Below are 22,938 nucleotides of genomic sequence, written 5' to 3'. Positions count from 1 at the left end.
AATACTGTTTTAATTTCTCATTTCCTTATAACCTTTGTTTCCATTTGTTGAATTGTAAACCAAGCATTTAATTTTCTGTTTCCTTTTTTGGAGTGTGTTAAGCGCTGGTATTATAAGGCAGAGGGTGAATGGATTTCCTTTCGACTCAATCAATTATTTTATCTTGCTCTTTTTTCCTTTTTTAATGCTTCCCTTCACTTTTCTTTCCTCAACCTTTAATATCCTATTAATACATAATTTCAAAGAAGCCAACGATGTTACCCCTCACCATTTCTTTCTTTTTCCTTATATAATTTAGAAAACAGTTGAGTTGAAAATAAGTAATGCCCATCAATGCCTGAGAAAAATGCACCAGCTAGCAACAGCCACGCTCTAAAATGTCTCTTAAGACTCAAGAGTCTTGATTGCCAGCTACATATTCCAAATAAATGCAGGTGCCCCCAACTTCAAAATCACCATGAACTGTATCAGCTGGCTACAGAGACACTCTACTTCAAAGACTGGAGGTGGAAGTGGAGGACCAAGCATTAAAAAAAGTAATGACACAAACAGCAACAAGGCAATATGAAGTTTTCACTTCAAGGATCCTACCTGAGTGTGTTTCAAAATATTTGAACTAAAACCTGTGACACGTGCGTGAGCTCTCAGACCACATGTTCCAACTGCATACACAGCACCCAAATCAGATTTATTTAACCATCAGTATTTTCAATTGAAAAAATAAGTAGCCATTGTGAGAAGATTGTCTTCACTATAATTGTTTACCACTGAATTATTATACAATGACAATTTAACAAAACAATCCTGGATTATACATGAAGGTTTTCCTCCCCTCCTTCTCATCAATTATGAGAGTTTCTGGCAGAGAAGCTGGATTGATGGTCAGACAGTGGATAGGCAAAAATATATCCCTCCCCCTGAATCAGCTTCCTGTCTCCCTACAAAAGATATAGTGGGAAAAACTCAGATGTGTACAACCAAAACCACTGTACTTGGAGACCTTTTGTCTAGAGGTTTTTTCCTGTATGTTACTGGGCAGGCTAGTGATTATTGCTAATTTCTTTTCCAATGTAAAACTGAAGATTTACAAGAATATTTATCAATAGAATGTACCAGGCTCCAGGTAAATGCTGGTGGAACTAAAATCTGTATGGGAAAACACACATTTTTGCCCATTAGTGGGCTAATTGCATGGTCAAGGTAGTAAATTGTACAGGGCTGTTTTCAATAAAATATTAATATATTTTCATAAAAGTCCATTCACAGTTGAAATAAAATGCAGCACAGAAGGAAGCTGAAATATGCTCTTTACATATGTGATATTTCTCTTTCATCAGTGTAGATTCTTACCTAGATTTTCTTTTAAAATGTTTTAATAACCTTTCAAATAGAAAAATTGTGGGACAGAGCATAGTTTGCACGTAGAGGATGGGTGAAGATGGTCATTGTGAGGCCAATCTCCATCAAGGCCTCATAATAATGATAGTTTGCAAGTACAGATAATTACAGATGTAAATTTGCACCAGCAACGATACATATGCATTCTTTATGGCACTTAAGTGTCATACACTTTATGTGTAAATGACATAAATTGTGTTCAAAATAAGTACAGATACAAAATGATGAAAGTGACAATCTACTGATAGCTAAGCTATCAGTATTTATTCCTGGCGGGAATATCTTTTTGAAAAAACGTGCTCTTCATAACATAGAAATTAGATGACATGGAAAAATACTTGGTGTTGAGTAAACTTAATCAACTAAAGTGACTAAATATTTACATCCAAATATTCAATATGGTGCACATATGAGATCAACTTCAAAGACAAGGCATTTCAGAATGACCTAGATTTGCAGATTCCCACACCATTCCCTTTGATTCAATAGCATTCTTCTGCATACAGTTTTATTAACATCTACCTTAATGTTTTTAAGACAATATTTTATATAAAAAGGAAGAGAGCAGAGAGACACAGAGAACCTGGTTTGGGCCTTGGCTGGGATTTTCAAAGCCAGGTGACCAAGTTTCATTAATTTTCCCTAGCAGTAGAGTATCCAGCTGTTCTTTGTGCCTCAGAACATAAGAAGAAAGAACAGAAAGTTACTTTTACCAAGAGCATAGGTATTTATTTCAGTAACTACATGTCTGAAAATAATCCTTGCAGATTAAAATGAGTTTGTAAATTGATAAACACAGGCTAACAAATTAGTCTGCCTTTTGTGGACTAATTTACATGTTTGCAGCGTAAGTGATGCTATTAAAAAGTACATGTGAAAAACCTATGGTAGAGCCAGTCATCTGATGCTTTTATTTTCTTTCTTTTCAATGATTTCAATTGTTTGTTTTTTGTTTTTTGTTTTTTTTTTTTAGGAAGAGACATTTCCTTCTATCAGCAGGTCTGGAGCCTATTACTTGTTGTGGCTGCAGTGTGACCCCCCTGCTCCTCGCTCCCAAAAGATGGCAGAGTGAGAAAAAAAGAAGTTAGGAGCACTACTTTGCAGCATTACACTGATTATCTGAATACAATAAAAATAAACTATGTTTTTTTTTCCAGTGATCTCAAAACCACGTCATTCTGCACTTTTTGAGTGCGCAAAGAAACGTTAGCTTACTGCAAATGAAAAGATCTGGCATTTTCTCTCAGCCATGGGAAGTGTTATGTGAACAACCAAAAACATACGTTCTGAAAAAAGCAAGGCATTATGAATACTATGTTGCAATATGTCCATAAATAATATACCATAACATGAGTTACTATGGTAACTATTTGGATTTGAGATCATTGGGGTTTTTTTTTCCCCACTACATAAAAAAAAAAAAATTATATATTCACATAAGAAGTATTATTTTGTCATTACCAGGTAAGCCTGATTCCAACCTGACTACTATTTTAGGTTTTGTTCTCTTTTCAGGAATGACACTGGGATAAAGCACTTTTGACTTAGCAGGCTTTTCTTAAGTCACTTACTCCACAGTGTATAACCAAACAGGTAACTTCTAGGAAAAATACCCCCCAAAACCGACAACTGAATTTAGGAGTCACTAAAGCAAACCCTTTACCTAGTAAATGCTCAAGTTGGGCAAGTTTTGTTGAAAAAAAACCCAAAACATTTCTTCAGGAACAGGTTCTTTCTTCCATCCACAGTATATTCTGTAAAATTCTGTGAAAGCTCTACATATTTGCAAATATGAAATGCAAGATGGTTTCTAATGAACTGGCTGAAGAGGCAGTAGCAACAGTGTTCCAACATTAATTTGTAAATATGCAAAATGTAAGTAACGTTATGTAACATGTTGCCTTAGCTAAAGAAAAGAGCAAAGAGTTTAGAGCTTAAGGAAAGAAAAGGTGACATCAAAATGTTAAAATAACTAACTAACTAATAAATAAATAACGTTAAAATAAATAAATAATAAATTTCCTCATTAAGCAATTATGGTTTTGTATTGGTCCCTATAATTGAAATTTAGTTTTAAAGATAAGCCATAGAAAGGAAAGGAATCCATAACAATGACTTTTAAGAATCATTTCTATTAAAAATTGTATTTTCAAGGTAATAGTCAACTGTGTTTGAAAGCTTCTCTTGGACATAACAGTAATTCAGTGAGGTTGTTTTAGTTACGCAGTGCCACAAAAGCTAGACATTTCTGAAGCTACTTGTGGAGAGCAGAAATAACATGGATACCAGGGAATAATATTCTAAGGAAACCAATAAAGAAATTGGTCAAAGTTAACAAACAGTACCAGCTCTACACTTGAGCCCATTTGCATATAGCAGGTACACACATTTATATGTATGTGTACACACAAAAAATAAAATGAGGTTGAAAACTGGCAAACAAACCACCTCACTCGGCAAATATTTTCTCATCTTACTTTTAGGCATTTTTATAAAAAAACCCGCTGTGTTTAAACATAGAAAAAAACCCATAACATTAAAATTTACTTCTCCTTCCGTTCTCTGATGAATACCTTGAGTTTCACCCACATCTTTTTAAGCTGACTAAACAAAAATATAAGTGACTGAACAAGAAAGATTATTAAAGCAGTGGGGTGGGTTTAGAGTTCCCATGTGGTTTTGGTCCTTGCCATCTACCTTATTTTAAAATAAAGCAAATAGTTTAACAGGGAATGGTTTTGTACAAAGCCTACTGGTGATTTCTGTAGTATGTTTTTTCTAGCTGTGTTTCTCACTCTTCTGCAACAGCCCAGGAACACACAGGCCCAGAAGCCACGGTCATTTAGTGCATTACAGACGTGTTCTTCAAGGGAAAATTGACCAGGGCTCACGTACGTGAAAACAATAATTCACAACTCCACAAACCACAGACGCGATGGCTTAGGGTGTAAGTGCCGTGTCAAACCACCCCTCAGCACAAGGCAGAAATTTGTCCACACAGGATTTGACATATTTTTGCATTAGATATTGATCAGTGAAACAGCTTGCCTTCTGTCTCGTGCAGAATATGCAAGACTTTTTATATTTTAATTGATCATTGATATGCACAATAGAGGGCGGTTATTCCTAAGATTTTTTAGGAGAATTATCAGAGGATGCGATGCCTCATTTGCTGGATAATAAATGCTCCATCATGATAATAACTGCAGGGAAGGGTATGTTTCTGAAACACTTTTCTAGCTGGAGAAATGGATTACAGAGATTACCATTTCATCAGAGTGGCAGAACAGTTGAGAGGAAATATGGAAGGAAATTTTTGTATAATTTCTGTAGAGTTGCTATTTGTCAAACCCCACTGGCATCAATCATACTATATCTTCTCTTCTGATGCAATCACATCAAACAATGTGAAGTTTCTCTTTAATATGCATGTGTTAGAGCCAAAGAAGAAGAGATATAGTATGGGAAGAAGTGGATGTTTCTTTGAATTGTACTATTATCTAGATAAGAAAGGTGCAGATGATACCGTAATTTTAATTTCAGTTTATAAGCAAGTAGTGGGTGAGTCTCTGCCAACATTAAAGAGATTTTTTTATCTTTATTAAATTTTCTACAGCACATTTTTAAGCTAACAAGGTACCACAATTTCCAGCAAGGTACCTGACCGTTTATACAAATTGGGAACATGTCGATTCTTAGACATGAAATCCACGTATAGAAAACTTGAGTAGTCTGACATTCTTGAAAAATAATGGTGATTAACTTGCCTGGACTGCATTCAGTCAAGAACCATGTTAATGGATTTTGGAGAAGGCATTCCTATCGACCCATGTAACCCTGTAGTGAAGTCATTAAAGAAAAAGAAATATCCAATAAAAGGATTTGCTGCATGTAAAATAATAGTGGCTGAATTAGAACAGGGAAGCATAGAATCAGATCACTAAGGTTTTTTTTAAGTGTCTTTCCCTATGTTTTATTATACTCTGTTTCTCCTTATCACCCCTCCCCCCGCCCCAAGTTTCAAACAGAACACTTCATTTTCTTTAGAAAATCATATCCAAAAAATAGAGCTAGTTGTAGGATGACTTCCATATGTTGTTCAAAGGAGATTTGAGAGGCATCCAGAAGCTTAAACTGGTGGAGCTGTTGCCTACTGCCAGTGGTGCTGCGTCTATTAGAACACGGAATGTTTGTGCTTGGGGTATAGCATAATAGAGTGGAAAAGATTAGTGTACCAGAGGGGAAAACTGAAAAGAAAAAAACCCAAACATATAGAAAATCAAATTGCTTATCACTAAAAGTTTTGAAAATCAACAAATGTAACAGCTTACCTGAACAATCGCAGCTCTCATGTGTGTTTTGGATTGCCCATGCAGAAATTTATATGCAGGCTTCTGAAAACCAGCCATCAGAGAACAAAGATCGCAGTTCCTTCGAAAATTTCCTAATAATAAAAAGGATTAAAAAAATTATAGTATAGAGACACAGTCACTTATAAATAGTGTTTGTCAGGATTTTCTATGAGGTGTCATAGCTCTTTAACTCCTTGTTAAAAGGCTACAGCATGTTTGTATTTTGTTTAGTTATTTGCATAATTTAAAAATATTACCTAGCAATTAACATATGTAGATTATATCATAGTGACACTTCTCCGCAGTGAATTCTGTTTCCCTGCAGATGTGTTTGTTATTGTGGCTATAATTAAGCAGTTATTCCTCCACCCCCCAAGGTATCTAGGTGTCTCTGTAGACAGTGTTTAGATCTGTATCCTCTCCTTACAGAGGATGTTCCATATTCTGCAGCTGTAGTTTTCCAATTGTTTCCATTACTTGCAATATAAACCTAGAAGAACATAACCCAAACTGACCACACACTGTCAGTGAGCTGCCCCTGGGTAACGCTGTGGTATTCTCACTTTTCTACATTCCAGGGGAGATGTCACATGGAATGCAATATTATCATGTGGTACATGTTTAAGATTGAGGATTATTCCTGATACAGAAACAGAAAACATTTCCATCCTTAATCCATGCATTGCTTTCAATGCCAGAGCTGCAACAGTTGTAAAATAGAGCTAGCATGGAATGAAATATGGTTTTGCCTGCTGATAAAGTCAATCAGATGTTTTATTTGGTTAAATTAATATTTAACCAAAGTTAGATGGTTAACAATGAAATTCATCCCAATGTACCTGATCTCTCTCCAGCACTACCTGAGGATGCCAGCGACTAAAACCCACAAACGTTCAGATCTTCTCTGTACATGCTTTCTCACAAAACGTTCAGTTTGAGTGAATTCATAAGAGGATATTAATTTTTTCTTCCACATGTTATACAGGAGACTAGTATTTTCAATCATGACATCATAGAAATTTGATAGTATGGTTGACTGTACTGTAAAATATACCTATATTTTCAACTATTTCACTTCCCCTTAAAAAATACCCCAAAATGGGAAATTGCATTGTGTTGCATTCTTGGAATAAGTTTTCCAATACTACACTCAACAACTCAAAATATTTACATGGATGCGTGCTCAATTGACCAAAGAGAGAGGAATAGAAAAGATGAAGCCTTTACTCATGTGTGGAAAATTCAGCCCTATTTCCTTGGCCAGGCTGCTTGTTTGGTGCCCAGGAGCCTCAGTCCAGAGGAAGGAGACCTGGTTATTGAAATAATTGCTGCTTTTGGAATTGCAATAGAGACCTTGCTGTGAAATGTGTTATAAATTATCAGTGTTTTACACTCCTTTCTATGCCAGGAGCAATGCACCTTGATGGTTCCAGTTTCATTGTCTACATTATGTTTTTTGGTCAAATTGCCTTAAGTTTTTAAACGACAGAGCTCATAAACCATAATCTGAAATCAGAAAAAAATATGTTAGTTGAATATAATGAATCATTCAAGATTTTCATGTTTTAAGGAAGAGCTTTTGTAGTCTCCTTTTTACACAATTGTAGTAACAGCTACCAGGTTTTCAGATCTCTTTAAAAGGGAAAGCAGCACTAAGAAAATAAAGAGATTGTGATGATAGAAAGAAGTAGTCAAAAATCAAGCCTTTTAGGCAGTTTTGAGACTATAATCCATATCATAAAATCATAGAATGGTTTGAGCTGGAAGGGACCTTAAAGATCATCTAGTTCCAAGCCCCCTTGCCATGGGCAGTGACACCTCCAACTAGACCAACTTGCTCAAAACCCCATCCAGCCTGGCCTTCAACACTTATGGGGATGGGGCATACACAACTTCTCTGGGCAACCTGTTCCAGCGCCTCACCACCCTGACAGGAAAGAATTTCTTCCTAATATCTAACCTAATTCTATCCCCTTCCAGTTTGAAGCCATTACGTCTCATCCTACCACTACGCTCCCTGATAAAGAGTCCTTCCCCATCCTTCCTGTAGGAAAGTTCAGCCTTTTCTTCAGGCTAAACAACCCCACCTCTCGCAGCCTGTCCTCATAGGAGAGGTCCTCCAGCCCTCTGATCATCTTTGTGACCCTCCTCTGGACTTGCTCCAACAGGTCCATGTCCTTCTTACGTTGGTGGCCCCAGATCTGGATGCAGTACTCCAGTGGGGTCTCACAAGAACAGAGCAGAGGAGCAGAACCACCTCCCTTGACCTGCTGGCCACACTTCTTTTCGTACAGCCCAGGATATGATTGGCTTTCTGGGCTGCGAGCACACATTACCAGCTCATGTTGAGTTTCTCAACCACCAACACCCCCAAATCCTTCTCCTCGGGGTTGCTCTCGATCCATTTTCCATCCAGCTTGTATTTGTTCTTGGGATTGCCCTGACCCAGGTGCAGGACCCTGCCCTTTGTGTGGTTGAACTTCATGAGGTTCACACAGGCCCACCTCTCAAGCCTGTCCATATCCCTCTGGATGGCATCCCTTCCCTCCAGCGTCTTGACTGCACTACACAGCTTGGTGTCATTGTAAATTTGCTGAGCGTGCACTCAATCCCATTGTCCATGTCATTGACAAAGATGTTAAACACCACCAGTCCCAATACCGACCCCTGAGGAATGCCACTCGTCACTGGTCACCACTTGGACATCAAGCCATTGACATCAACTCTGAGTGCAACCAGCGAACCGATTCCTTGTCCATCGAGTAGTCCATCTGTCAAATCCATATCTCTCCACTTTAGAGATAAGGATGTTGTGCAGGACAGTGTCAAATGCTTTGCATAGGTCCAGGTAGATGATGTCAGTTGCTCTTCCCTTACCCACCGACACTGTAACCCCATCATAGAAGGCCACAAAATTTGTCAGACACAGTCTGCTTTTAGTGAAGCCATGTTGGCTGTCACCAGTCACCTCCTTATTTTCCGTGTGTCTTAGCATAGTTTCCAGGAGGATCTGCTCCATGATCTGGCCAGGCACAGAGGTGAGGTTGACTGGCCTATTTTTTCCCAGGTCTTCTTTTTCCATTTTTAAAAATGGAGTTATGTTTCCCTTCTTCCAGTCAGTAGGAACTTCACGGGACTGCCATGACTTCTCAAATATGATGGATAGTGGCTTGGCAAATTCATCTGCCAATTCCCTCAGGACCTGCAGATGCCTCTCATCAGGCCCCATAGGTTTGTGCCCCTTGAGATTCCTTAGATGGTCTCAAACCCGATCGTCTCCTACAGTGGCTATGAAATTCTTCATAGCTTTTGAAAAATATGTTTTCATTATTTAATTTTCATACTTTGCCAGCTTTATATATTTATTATCTTCTCTCTTCACTTCTCCTGATGCCACAGAATTATGCAAAAATGTCTAGAAAAACTTGCAGATTAGTTCTAAATAAACCAATGCTGTTTTTCGTTGGAATTACTGTTCAGTTGAAAAAAATGCATTTCTGTCTCCCTTAACCAGCTGTTTGTTCTAATAAGATAAGTCTTACAGGCAGGGAATGCACTGTGCTGGGCATGTGTAGAAAGTGTTTCTGCACATGTGTAGCTTTTGGCAAGATATATTTTCTGTGGATTTTTTCTTTTTCTAGTGTTTTGCCTCCTATAATATCCAGAAAACTGAAACTGATTTCAGAGTGCATTCAGCTGAAGGACTCCAGGTTTTTGTGCTGAAAGCAGCATCTCCAGACCCCTAGTTGTTCAAAAGTGCAAGAGACTTCTGCAGCACAATTGCAACACCATTTTTTCAGACCACCTGAAGATAAGCTGCCAACAGCTTAGAGCGAGAGGAGCAGAGAGCACACCCAGGCACTCTTAGCACATCCAAGCCTATCCCCTGTCAATGAAATCCTCTGCTGTCACAGACAGGCTCAAGATATTTTTCCAGGTAATAGAAAACCTCCACTGGGAGATGGTCATGCAAAAACCACCAGGCCATCTCTTGGCTCCCTCCACTGTAGGTATGAGCTGCCTGCCTTGAGAACAGCATATCTGCACCGAACTACCAGAGTGGATTCAATCATCGAACTAATTTTTCGGCATGGTACCTATGAAACATGACTGCAGTGCAGAAAAAAAAACAACCAACATTTACTCTTGCTACATATCATTAGTCTATCACTGGTCCACTGAGGCATGCAAACACTTTTGAATTCTTTGCCAAGACAACAAAATTGCAATAAATATAGCTCTGTCAACAGCCTGCATTGTAGAAAAAGGGAAAAGAGCAAAATTTGAAATTTTACAATGCATTACCTGGAAAAAAGGCCCTATATAGAAAAACCAACAAGCACATGTCCTGGTGGCTGGCAGCTGCCCATTGGGAGAGCTCCTGTCATCTCCACTTCCTCCCTCTGGGCAGAAAGTGACACTGATAAGGGCCTCCCGGCATGTCTGGCAGGGAGGCAGAGCTTCTAGGTTCTTAATGCAAAGTCACTGTTTGCTGTGGAAAACGTTTCACATTTTCCTGGGTGAAATTTCTGTTCTTCAGTAGGATATTTGCATGCAGCATGTTATTCAGCGGAGTTGCTCGCTCCTTAGACTTCTACTTTTTCAACATTTAATCCCTCCTCCAGAACCCCTTTAGACAACAGCAGTCTCAAGAAGAGACAACACCTTGTTGAAAGTATTTCTAATCAAGGGCCACAGATTTTGGAAAATCTTTGCTCTTCCAAATTTGCCTCTCTCAGAAGAAAATTTTAGTTGAGATTTGCCAAAAGAATGTCACAGCCCTCAAGGCCACAGTTACTCTGTCAGTGACAGACCTGGTGTAAGACGTTACTACACTCAGATCTTTATACCTGTCCCTCCCCCCACCCCATCGGTGGTCATGATTGAACTATGCACATGACAACACTTCAAAGGTATGAAAAGATACAATTAAAAACAATCAAATCAGAGACAACTTTGCTTATATGAAGTTATTTTTAAAGACAGATAATTTCAATGTTTGGATTATAGGTCAGCTGAGAAGATATAATGTTTTCTAAGAGGATGGGGACTTTTACTTAAAATGGATCCACTGCCAACGAAGAAGTAATATGATATGTAAACATGGCCTCTTTAAAATCCTCTAGTTCTGATATTTTGCTTTCCATCTGTGAAGAGATTTCCAAGCTCTCATTAAAGTTATAGACTACCCTCCTTTAACTGGAGGTATAGTCATGTGGTTTATGGGACCGGTCACAAGAAAGCCATGCAGAATGACTTGTTGAGTTCATATTTTTTGATAGAAAAAGTAAAATTTGAAGTGGAAAGTCCTTCAATAACTGCCTCTGTAATTAGCTAAAAATTCACTGTATTTTTATGGCTAGCAACCACTCAGGAAGGACTGAACATCAGCCAAGATAATGAAAAGAAAGCAAATTTGCCCAAAGGGATTATCAGGACCTTACCCTATAGCAGAAACTATGAATAGGATTAAAGGATTAGTTAAGCAACCTAACAAAGGTGGCCAAATGGTTGAACCAGCTTTTAAAGAGCACCATAAGGGAAGGTGGGATAAATTGGCTGGAAATATCACAGCTCTAAGCCAAGGGCCAAAACCCAGAGCGCTGCTGCCTGCCAGAAGAGAGACCTGAGGAGGATGTCTAGGGAAGGACAGCTACAAACGTTCCAGTTATCTCTCATTTGTTTTAGCGGCCGGCCCAGCCCAAACCACGTCATGCACAAGTAAAATGCTTGAATGATCAGTTGAGTGTTTTAATAACATGGTAATTGATTGTAATCTCTTGCTGCATGCATATATAGAGCTAATAAATGGTTAACTACCTGCTCCTCTCTTTTAGAGCATATCAGGTCGTGGACATAACACTATAAAAGTATCTGTGAAGAACACCTCGACCTCATTACATGATCAAAACGCACAGAGTTTTCAAAAGAAATCATAACACACAGTTTTTTCCACCGTACAGCCAGAGAGGCACATGCATTATTGTGAAACTGAGTATTCCCTGGAGCGCCTATAGACTGAGGAAAACGTAAAGGACCTTGGTATTAAGGCACCTGGAAAAGTAGTCGACAAAATAGCTACAAGAACATCTGAAATGTCATCGGAAAACAAACCTTCTCCTTCACAAAAATATAAATGCACATACACTACACTGATTTTTAACATATTATTTCCTTCTTTTCCTCAATATTTAATCATTGAGGAACATGCCATGAATTCAGTAATTTTTCTGGTAGGCTTTCCTTTATGCATTAAAAGCCAAATAATTCTGCCTGTAGTTCCACCCATCTGGATGGTTGCACAACAAAATGTGACCCCAAAATGCGGTAATAAAAAGAGCAACCCTAACATACAATACTAAACCCAGCATTCTAACAGAAAGGCAAACCCAAAAAAAAGATTTAAAAATATCATAAATAATACCATTGTCAATGCTTCACACAAATAAATGCACTAAACTAGTAAGATGGCTAATTATGAAAGATGCCCTTTTGCCAGCTAATCACACTGTGACCTCGGTGCCCTTTGATCCTGTCAGTGGTAGTTCAGAGCCTGTCATCATATTTGCCATCTGACTGATGATGACAGAATTAAATCAAGCCCAACATGCTAAAAACAGACATTCTCCTGATTTCACCTTCTGGCAGCCCAAACGGTACCTGCCTCGTCTTCTCCAGAGAAACATTCAGATCGCAGTCACCCTTTGTGTTCCTTTCCTGCTCTTTTTCTCCCTGCCCCAGTTTAATGACAAGGATGCTTGAAGATAGCAATGTTGCAGGACTTTTGCAGAAGTAAAACATAGGCTCTTGAAAGGTAACAATGTATTCAATCAGATTTCCTGACTTTCCTTCCACAACAAAGTTGCAAAGCCACAAATTTTATGGAAATATCATCAAAAAATACAGCTGTGAAGCTCACATTCAGTTTCGTACAGTTATCAAAGCCGAGGAGATTTAAGTAAGAGACGAAACATTCTTTGTTTCCCCACACGTGCTATCCACATCTTATAGCATGAGATCTGACCGTCTTGCATAGCATCCCAAGCTGTTAAAATAGTGATGAAAGACCCTTGGAAGGGAGTAATCTTACTCTTTTTTAAACAGATATCACGCTAGTCTAATTTTAATCTCCCCAAACATCAATAAAAGAAGAATTACAATGCAAATGTATTTGGCACACTCTAACAGTACACCAGACTAGCTCGCTGCCAGAGAATTTATGCTGCTGCCCAACTCTGTAATATCTTAACACTTGCAGTCTAAACGTGGCAGTATGTGAAACCTAAAGTAGGCTGCATGAATGAGCTTCCTTCTACAAAAACCTATGAAGTCTAATTGCAAAACAAAGAGTGCACTAGGAAAACTAGTAGCATGGATATTTTCTTAGAGTCAGTTGAATATCTCTGAAAGTCAAACAAAGCACACGCACAAAACACATGGCTTCAAAACCTATAGGCCAACGTGCATCAAAAATGCAACATCTTTATTTCCTGATGACGAGTGGTGGCTCAATTTCTCCTTTACAATTATTTAATGTTTCTAAAAGCTGTTTAGGACACTTGACAGACTCCAAATCCAGGTATGAGGAGTTGTTGTCAGATCTGACTAGTATGAGACTTACTGTCCTGATCTCTGCCCTCTTCCCTCCACTTTCAGAATTTCTTATCTAAGCGAAGACAAGAAAACGACAGCATTTTTTTTTTTTTAATAATATAATTATGTTAGATAATTGGAATTTTTGCTCTGCCTTGATTGGATAAATTGATATTTCCACATATAACTGTAGAAGTAGAAAAAGATATGCTTATATTTCAACTCTGTATTTTTTTTTAATTGGGATGCATAAATGGACTAAGGGAATGGGAAAAGTTCCTTCCTTGTTACACAGGGGAATACCCCCAGTCTTGCTGTCAAAAAACCCAACATAATTACTCAGAAAACAGTTAGTTATTCAGTCTTAAGAAAGAGCGTAGAGTTTATAACTCCATCTTGCTTTTGAAAATACAGATGAACACTGACTGCTGGAGTTTGTGACAATACAATTTGTCACTGTAACATATTTAACAGTGATCTCCAGTCCCACGTAAACACAGTACACATTGGAATTTGTCAGAGACATCATGAGCTGTTGAATGGCACATTTTATCTAAAACTTATGTCAAGAAAATAGGTGTTATATTTTTTTTTTTTGTCTTAAGAATAGTTCTGAATGTAGAACACTAGAGATTTAGTAACTAAAAAAAAAAACAACTTATGGCTCAGAAGATACCTATAAGGGCAGTCATCATGCAGACAGTTTCCCTTTTCCACTCCTTTAACAGGAAAGGTGTGCTAGCTTAAAGCTAATCTGAAAATGTTGAAGATTTTCTTACTACAAACAAGTACTCTGGGGTTTATCAGGTAAAGAAAACCATTCCCAGCTGGTAAAAAATAGCATGTGCTTCTTCCAACCGTGTGACAATTCCATGAAGAGATACATTCAGTGCAAAAAGTGCTCACCCTTAACTCAAACTTCAAATAACAAAAGATTCTGTATGAGTAGAATTCCTCTCTCCAAAACTATTTAAAGATATGTGTTTATTACAGTTTGGTCCATCATTTCTTCAACTTAAAAAAGATTGGAACTTGAGCACTAAAACAAAGTAACATGTTGCAAACTGGAAATACCTCTTTTTCACCGTTATTTGCATAGCACACAGTATTGTTTGTTTATAACCATAAAAGTAAACCTTTGTCCATTGCATTTTTGGGAATTTTTCATGTTGACTGAAAGATGGGAAAAAACGACCCAAGGATTCAGGATTTATCAGGTCATGTCTACCTTTGAGTTGCAGCCCTAAAGCCACAAGAAAGAATGAACAGAAGATACTTGGATTTACCATGCTCCGCACTTCTGTCAAATGCTGGGAATTTATTGCTCCCATTAGGCTTCACCAGGAGGTCTCATCGGTTTAATGGAGTTAGCCTACAAAACAGTTTTCAGATGCTGTTCACCTGAACAGCTGTTTCTGTCAGCATTTCAGTCTTCTCTGGAGTAGGATGATTAATCCCATTCTGAGGGTGTCTAAGGCTGTTATCTTTTCAGAAACGTTTCCCGTCCTCGGATTCACTCAGCCTAGGAGTTGCAGTTCTTAAAGGTTTCAAAACAATTTTTGGTCTTGCTAGCCAAAGGCACAAAAACCAAGTTCACATGTTCAAGGTTTTTTTTTTGTTTTTGTTTGTTTGTTTTGTTTGGTTTGGTTGGTTTTTTTCTCTCACTACATGAACCAGTAGAAAACCCTTTCTGGTATCTACCTTCCTGATTTTGCCATATTCCCAATGTAAGTTGGCTAGTTAGAGATTTATGAAATAAAAGCAGAAGTCTGAGGGACAGAGAAGGGCACACAAGCACTTTCTGAAAAGAAGACAGATGGGGACAAATGCACTCCAGTAACAGAGTGGCTCTAATTCCACCTTTTTACTCTGCCTACAAAAAAAAAAAAAAAAAAAAAAAAAAAAAAAAAAATCTACTTTCTTGCCTTTATTTTTCCCTCCCTATCACTCTTGCAGCAAAAAAATCTAAAAGTGGTGATACTGGTTGGTTCCAACACATAAAAAAAGATCATCCAAAAGTTTTAACAAACAAAATGAAATAAAAGTACAGTTGATATGTGTTCAACTCCTGAAACACTTTGGATTAAATTTATATAACTTTAGTCTTCTCATTTTTCAACGTTCATTTTGAGTCTCTTTGCCCTGTAGAGTCTCAAAGGACAACAAACACCCTTGCAGATGTTTTCAGGTATCCATGTTTAATCTTAGAGATAGGAGAAGCTTGACTATCAAAACAGAGACTATACTCTCTTCAAAAGAATTTCCAGTTTTCAACATTCAAACATTTTCTTCAAGGGTCAAAAATTCATATATACAGAAAGGTCTTTGTTGAATCGTTGAAACTTAGTAATACAAGGTTTAAAGTACAAGTTGGACAACAAACTCAGTTTGTTCTCCATCTATGGTGATGTAGATCAAGAGAAACCTCAAGTTTAAGTAATCCTCAGGTTTCATTCAGGTATAACTAATAACAGTTTTCAATCAGCAAAACATTAAGAAAAATTGAGACATCTTCTATTGATCTATCTGATGAATCTCCTCTTCAGCCTGGTCTATTCCATAACAAAGGTCAGAGAAGCCTCCGTACCACCCAGTGTCCTATGTGTCTAATAGCTATGTGTGTTTACAGCTATATAGCACCCAGCTGTTGTCTAGACTAAAACTACTTCAGAGAAAAGGTGCTTCAGCCACAGGCTACTGATGCCCTAAGGCTTGTCCCTAAGCCCACTTAGCTGACTCTACCATTACTTTATCAGTAAATCAAAGCTTCTGTTACTGACATACAGCAAACTTAATCTCAGCTCATTCTCCCCTCCACTAATCAGACTCCTCCTCTTAGTCTGATCCGTCTGTATTCCCTGAGTTTATCTCACTCAGCAAGCAGATACAAATTCTTAATTGTATTGCTAGTTCATCCCTCCCCTCTATTACGTGCTTTAGTTTCCGAAAAGTGTTCGGCTGTATCTCCAGTCCATGGATCTTTTCTTTCCTGTTTCCATCAGGCAGCCCTGCTAGCACACAAGCACATCTTCTACCCTAAACTAATCATGCTCACCCACAGCTCCTGCATCTAGTCATCTTCATTACCTCTATCATTCCTTGGATCCTCTACCTTATTTTCACATCTGCCATCTTCCTTATTCGTGCCAAACTCCCTCTGAAAGTCCAGAACAACTCCCTTGTTGGCTCCTTCCTTCTCCAACTCCCAGAGTTTAGTGACTGCTTTTAAAGCATTTTACTGCAAGTCAGTGTTAATTGTCTAATCTCTACTGTGATCAGAAGGAGAAGGACCTCAGCCTCTGAGCAGTAAAACTTTTGTTTCTCAATAAGATGCAGACAAGAGTTACATACAGACACCAATTTACCAGTCCCTCATACACAGAATTTTCCTTTCTTGCTCGAGGACTGACAAATCTCGGTACTCAACAAAAAAGAGCATCTTATACTTTCAGCTTTCACCAGTGTCGGTTCAAGTTTAAATATGAAGGAATCCCAAAAAGTCACCTTCATTTTTTTAAAGCACACAGACAAATGAGAAACTGTACTTTAAAGAAAATATGTTAAAAGGATCATCTGTTCCCACAGGAAAAACAAACAAACAAACAAAAAAACCCCAAAAAACCACACAGCAAAACAACAAGGTATATTTAATTCATAGCATACAAAATATAATATGCTTCTTAATAGAAATATCATGAAAAAGTTATCATACGTAAGGCATAGAGAGCAACAAACATCAAGAATATGAACACCATTAGTTGTACCATAGGTACCTTAAAGAAACTCAAAAACGGGTAATAATTCTAAATACTAAACAGAGCTACGTGTGTTAAGGACTACAAAAAAGAAAAAGAACGTGTATTTTGTCTAGCTAAATGTTTTCTAATGAGAAAGAGCACAAGAAAGTTAATTGCTTCATAGTGCAAACCAGGAATTAGGAGCCATCTCAACCCTAAAGATATGCCTACACTGCATCTGTATGTGATACCTTTGCTTCTCCAAGGCCATGATGTTACAGTCTAGATTTTCTACGTATTTGTACACTCATTTGAGATGAGGTGAGATTTTGGAAGTTTCGCTACTAGTTAATTATGGGACATGACAGTACCCCATCACAGTATGCCATCAAAAACAAATTGCAAGAAATGGTCGTTTGGCTTGCATTTCTTTTTGAATGGGTTGGACTAGAAGACAACAGAAACATGAAGGGGGGGTGGGGTGGGGGAGAAGGGGGGGGGAACCAAAAAGCTTTTTCAATATTTTTCAAATATTTTTGGTTTTGATAAAGCTATAGTTTGAGGGATAGATTCTTAAGCCCTTGACACATAAAACCCAGGCCAGATTTTTGTTACAGCTCAGCATTCAATTGTTCCCATTTACAGAACTTAGAAACACATTTTCAGATTTCAAAATAGCTCACGTATTTGTTCATCAGTGGAAGCTGTTCAAATTTCTGAGCCTAACAAGCACCAAAATTCTGAATGAAAAATTTATTTGTGCTATTTGAAAAACAACGGGGGAGGGAAGCTGCAAGTTAGACACATTTTTCTGTTCCCTAGTTATTTATTGAAATTTAATTTTAGCCAGAAATTTCAGACCAGATCTCATTATTTTTGGTGGGGAAAGACATAACACTATTCTCCCGAGCTTCAAGTGTATTCCTCGGAGATAAGTTCTAATTGAACCGCTGATTCAAAATTGTCATCCCATTCATTTTACTTTATACTGAAAACATATCTACACTTTTACAATGAAATATATGACTACACTTTATTTGACATTTATGGGCAATAGATGAGACCATAACCATGTGATGAGTGCATGGCATCATAGCCGATAAAGTGATGTTATAAGGCAGAGGAACACTCTTAATATTTTCAATTTCAAAGCACTCCATGAAAAAATTAAGTAACGTTGGCTGGAATACTGGAGTTGAGAAACATATCCGATTATGGTCAGTGATATTTAAAGAGAATGTACTTAAAAGCACAGAATATAGTCCTAAAGTAATAATGTTAATTTCATTGCGCTACAGTATAAACGAACTTGGCCTCTTCCATTTTTGGTCAAGTTAATACCTGAGTCTCCTTAGTAAAAAAAAAAAAATAAATAATCAATATTCATTGGTTACTTGGTTAATAAATCATTCTATGACATCCTCCTATGACGAAATAAAGATTCTGGTGGGCTTTTATAGGTTCTGTTACATGCAAAGTAAGGCCTTAGATCCTGGAAATATTCATATGGACTACTGAATTTGCAAATGTTCCAACCGAAGTGGGTAAGAATGAGTTAAAGTTCATTCCTGCCTCTAGTGAAGCCAGAGATGGAATTTCAAATTTTCTACAATAAAAGCAAGATCTGGAAGTGAATAAATGAAAGGGTTTTTTTTTGGTTTTAAATTGAAGAAAATAAAAATTTTGGTGTAGCAAGAAAAGTGAAGTGGCTTTGGGAAAATTTTGAAGCAATGGAGAAAAATATTTAATTTGCCAAGTGGTTTGGCTGGAAACGTTATTTAAGTCTTCTACAGCGCACTCCCTTTTTCAGTGTTCACCTGTGCCTACTAAACTTTCGGTTTATGGTATTTTCTTCTAATATCGTTCATCACTATGGAATTCAAAAAGCATTTGTTACAAAAGAGGAAAAAGTGCTAGACAATTTTTTTTACTGTTTTTATTAGTTTACTAATCATTGTATTTGTTTTGACATTTTACGTCTACAAAACAAGCAGGTATTAGGTCTGAAGAATTTCAGAATCTTTGCTGTAAGTCTGCTGTTGGATCTAGACAATGTTGGATGTATTTTGCTCTTTTCTTGGATACCCTGCCATAACCTCTGACTTCACATACTGATTGCAAAAGTTCATCTTTACTACAAATCACCTTCCTCCATCTGGTGAAATGTCTCAGCAGAATCCATGCCCTGATAACCTTCGCTATGTTCCGGACGCTCACCAAACCCCTCAGTGCACTGTGCATGTAAATGCATTCCATTAAATATACCCTGACTGCCTGCCTGAAATTTCTGTCTGCCACTGCAAAACCCAATATACCAATAAAATTTACAAGACAGGATGCAGGTATTACTGGAATTCATACATGCTTCTGCCGGACTTCTTTTACACATAGCGGAATTTCACCTGCATTTCATAGGTTCCCCCCCCTGCCCCCTTCATCCTTGATCTTCGCTACAGCCTGTCTAGCCTACTTATATCTCAGCTTGTACCCAACCAGTCTATTCAAAAAGCTGCTGCTAAAATTATCCCTTTCATGCTGCTCAGACCCTGACAGACATTCATATTCAAAATCAAACCCTCCATCCTCTGCTTCAAGTTCACAGTTGTCCTCTTAAATCCGAGGCCCAGAAAAACACAACACATACCTACAGCTTTGCTCTCAATTTGCTCCATTCATTTTAAAACATCCCTGCTCCCCATTATGCTCTTTGGACTTTCATGTCTATTTTTTCTGTACTGTCCCTTAAGTTTAGTCGTCTCTCTTTCTGCCTGGATATAAAACTCATCAGTTCCCAAATTTAGGTCCTTCCATAAAGCACACTTATTTGAAGGGGTGGAGGTGGGGTGGGGAGAAGGGGAGTTTAACCACCACCTCTGAGCCTACAACAAAATCTAGAGAATGAGCCACAATTGCGTTGTCTCAGACTTCATTACATTTCTGAACATTTTAACTTTATAAAAGAGACTTTTACCTTCAATCAGAATAAAAGCCACTTAGACACTCAAACTGAAAGTCACCTTACTTAAAAAACAGAGAAAATCCAAGCAACTTCAGTCTAAGGTGGTTCTCAAATTATTATTTTTCTAAAATAATGCAAATCTTTTGCAAAGCTGTTTTGTTGTAAAAAAAAAAACAAAACAAAACAAAAAAACCCCAAACCAAACAAAAAAACCACCCAGGAGAGTGGCTCTTTGTCTTGCAGTGTGTGCTCTTTTTGTTTTATTTTCATTTCTCACTGACTGAAAGAGCTCCTGACTCTGGCAATCCAAAGACGGCACTAATAAAAAATAAAATAACAATCCCTGTTTTAGGCCTAATTTTATACTGCTCTGATTTCATCTCCTATATCACTGAATTCAATTAGTTTGCATCTATTTTCATTGAATCTATTTAATCTCTCGGCACTCAGCTGAGACAGGCACAAGGCACCGTCGCCATTACCCTGCAACCGCCCCTTCCTCACCCACGCTTTTTATTGCCAAGGGAGAACATCCTTTCCATTTCATACCCATCAACAGCCCAGACACCAAGACAGAGTTGGAAAAAAAGAAGATGATCAATTAAAAAAAATCAGTTTTATGAAACTCCCCACCTGCTAATGTTTGTTCTCAGGCACAGACTTGTGTGTCACTGAAGCTCCCACTGTGGCTTCCCAGGGTTATCACAACAGCGCTGAGAGTCCCTAGGTGCTACCCATCGTGATTTTCACGCTGAAAGCTGGAAGGATATCTGTTCCTCGACTATGCTTCACTTTAATTATCAGGTCTCAATTAACACCCTGCCACTCCTTTCTGTTTGCTCTGCTTTGCTCCATTTCCTGCAAACTGATAAAAAAAAAAAAAGAAAGAAAGAAAAAGAGAGAGAATAAGACTTTCAGAACCTTAGCTCATGCAATAACACGATTTTGTATCTGAAAGGATATTTTCGTCTTTTAATTCTTTTTCTAATTAGTTTCTGTGCCCTGCATTCAGCATTTCCCACAATTTGCCTATCAATGACATAAAAAGATTATCTTTTTCATGTTGCTAGCAGAGAGTTAGAGACCTCGGAGTTAAATCCAATCTCTGAAATGATGCTAAACCTCCGTCTCATTTCCCCCACCCTTATTTCTTCCTCTTACTCCCTGATTTCTCATTCCTCTGTGTTACATTATTGTTACTGAATGACTAGGGTGAATAGTTAGCTCCAGATATTGAAAGAATTTTAATACTGAAGTAAAATTATGACATATTATTAAGTTTTTACTGTAGGAAAAAGATAAAATCTTTAAAGATCTTATGTTGAAATCTTTAAAGTATTAACAAATGTTTTATCTAAGGATCAAACATCTTTTGAAGAACGATAGGTAAAGCACAGCAAGCTCTGCTTGCTTCAGCTTGCGGAATTTCTCTTTACTTAATGTGTCTTTTTTTTTTTTTTTTTTGTAGAATGAAGGCTTACAAACTCTCAAACCACAGGCATCGGGGCAATTTAATTCACTAAGTTTCTGCAGTAGGATTCAGTTTTCAGAAGTCTACAAATCCCTGGGAATTGTTCCATAATTCTTAGCTTTATAGATCATAGGCAAGATGCAACAGAGTTTGAAGAAGGCTGTTACACAGCAAAAAGTCCATATAAAAAAAAAAAAATACCCCAGAGATATAACAGTGTGTATGTACAGTACATTTAATAAACAAGTATTCTTTCTTTATAAGAAAATGTTGATTTAATATTAATATATATTCTGTCTCCATAGCAGAACAGACTAGACCTCTTAAACTAGCATGATACATCTGCTGACTCCCAGTCTAGCAAGCCCTATTTCCCAACACGGTAGGGATTGCACCCACGTATGGACACGAGTGTCCTGGTTCACTTCACACCTGTGTGGTCCGTTTCCTGGATATCCTCTAAAATTTGATCCAGAATGACTCACCCTAAATGACAAAGCATACATTGCTACCTCAAGCAGGCAGAAATAGTGCCATCAGGGTAAGAAAGTAACAGACGCAGGACAGAAGATGACACAGGGGGAGCAGGACTGGTTTAGAAGTTTTTTTGCTGTTTGCTTGGGTTGGTTTGTTTCTGGGGTTTTTTGTTTGGATTTGGGGTTTATTTTTGTTTTGAGTTTTTTGGGTTGTTTTTTTTTTTTTTTTAAAGGCTCTATTTGTAGCACTGAAACAGAGAAAAGATCTCGTTCAGCTCCCCTTTTCCAGGTCAGTAGTTCCTCCCACGATGCAATTAAAGACCTTATTGGTTGTAAATAATCAGCTCGATAACCAAAAGCATGGGTGGAAGTTTCCACCTTCCTTGAATATGTTTTCAGAATCCAATTGTCTATATGTATTTGACCAAAACTTGTAAGACTGAGCTTAATAGCCCTTAGCCTTTCAGCTACATTTAGTGCTCAGACTGACTGAACAAGGCATAAAGCCAGCAGCCCCCAGCTTTTTCAGAGGCCAGGGCGCTGCTGAGACAGCAACCTTTGGGCTCCAACACACACGTTAGGTTTCTCCCAGTACACACCTCCACTGAAATCCCTTCCTCAAGCTCTGCACCCTCCCCATTCCCAAAGTTACCTGCACAGAAGCACACCTACCACTCCCATGTCCCTGTCCCTTCCTATTTTCTTCAGGCCCCACAGAGCCCGGCCACCCCACAAAGGGCATTGTGCAAAGCCCCTTAAGGAGACAAAGAGTACCAGAAGAGGGGCTGGATCACGGGCCTTGTAAAAGCAAAACCTGCATTTGTAAGTCATTCTGGTTTTAAGGTCCCAAAGTCTGTCTACAGGCTGTGCTACATGGGGTTTTAGACTAAAGCCAGCTTGACAGCCCCAGTTACCTGTGCAACATAGACATCCTCTGTGACTCAAGGGTCGT

General features: G+C 38.1%; 1 long non-coding RNA gene across 1 annotated transcript in view; it reads right to left on the bottom strand.

Annotated features, from left to right (window-relative positions):
• Positions 1-22,705, bottom strand: part of LOC141747836 (uncharacterized) — a 34,716-nt gene extending 12,011 nt beyond the window's left edge. The window contains exons 1-2 of the long non-coding RNA XR_012588823.1: positions 20,673-22,705; positions 5,730-5,842 (exon numbers count right to left, since the gene is read on the bottom strand). This is a non-coding gene — a long non-coding RNA (uncharacterized LOC141747836). The remainder of the gene's footprint in view (positions 1-5,729; positions 5,843-20,672) is intronic.
• Positions 22,706-22,938: the final 233 nt, after the last annotated feature.

Source organism: Larus michahellis, chromosome 8 (assembly GCF_964199755.1).
Source record: "Larus michahellis chromosome 8, bLarMic1.1, whole genome shotgun sequence".
NCBI classification, from domain to species: domain Eukaryota; kingdom Metazoa; phylum Chordata; class Aves; order Charadriiformes; family Laridae; genus Larus; species Larus michahellis.
The sequence above is the reverse complement of the archived record's forward strand: the minus strand, read 5'-3'. Positions and strand labels throughout refer to the sequence as shown.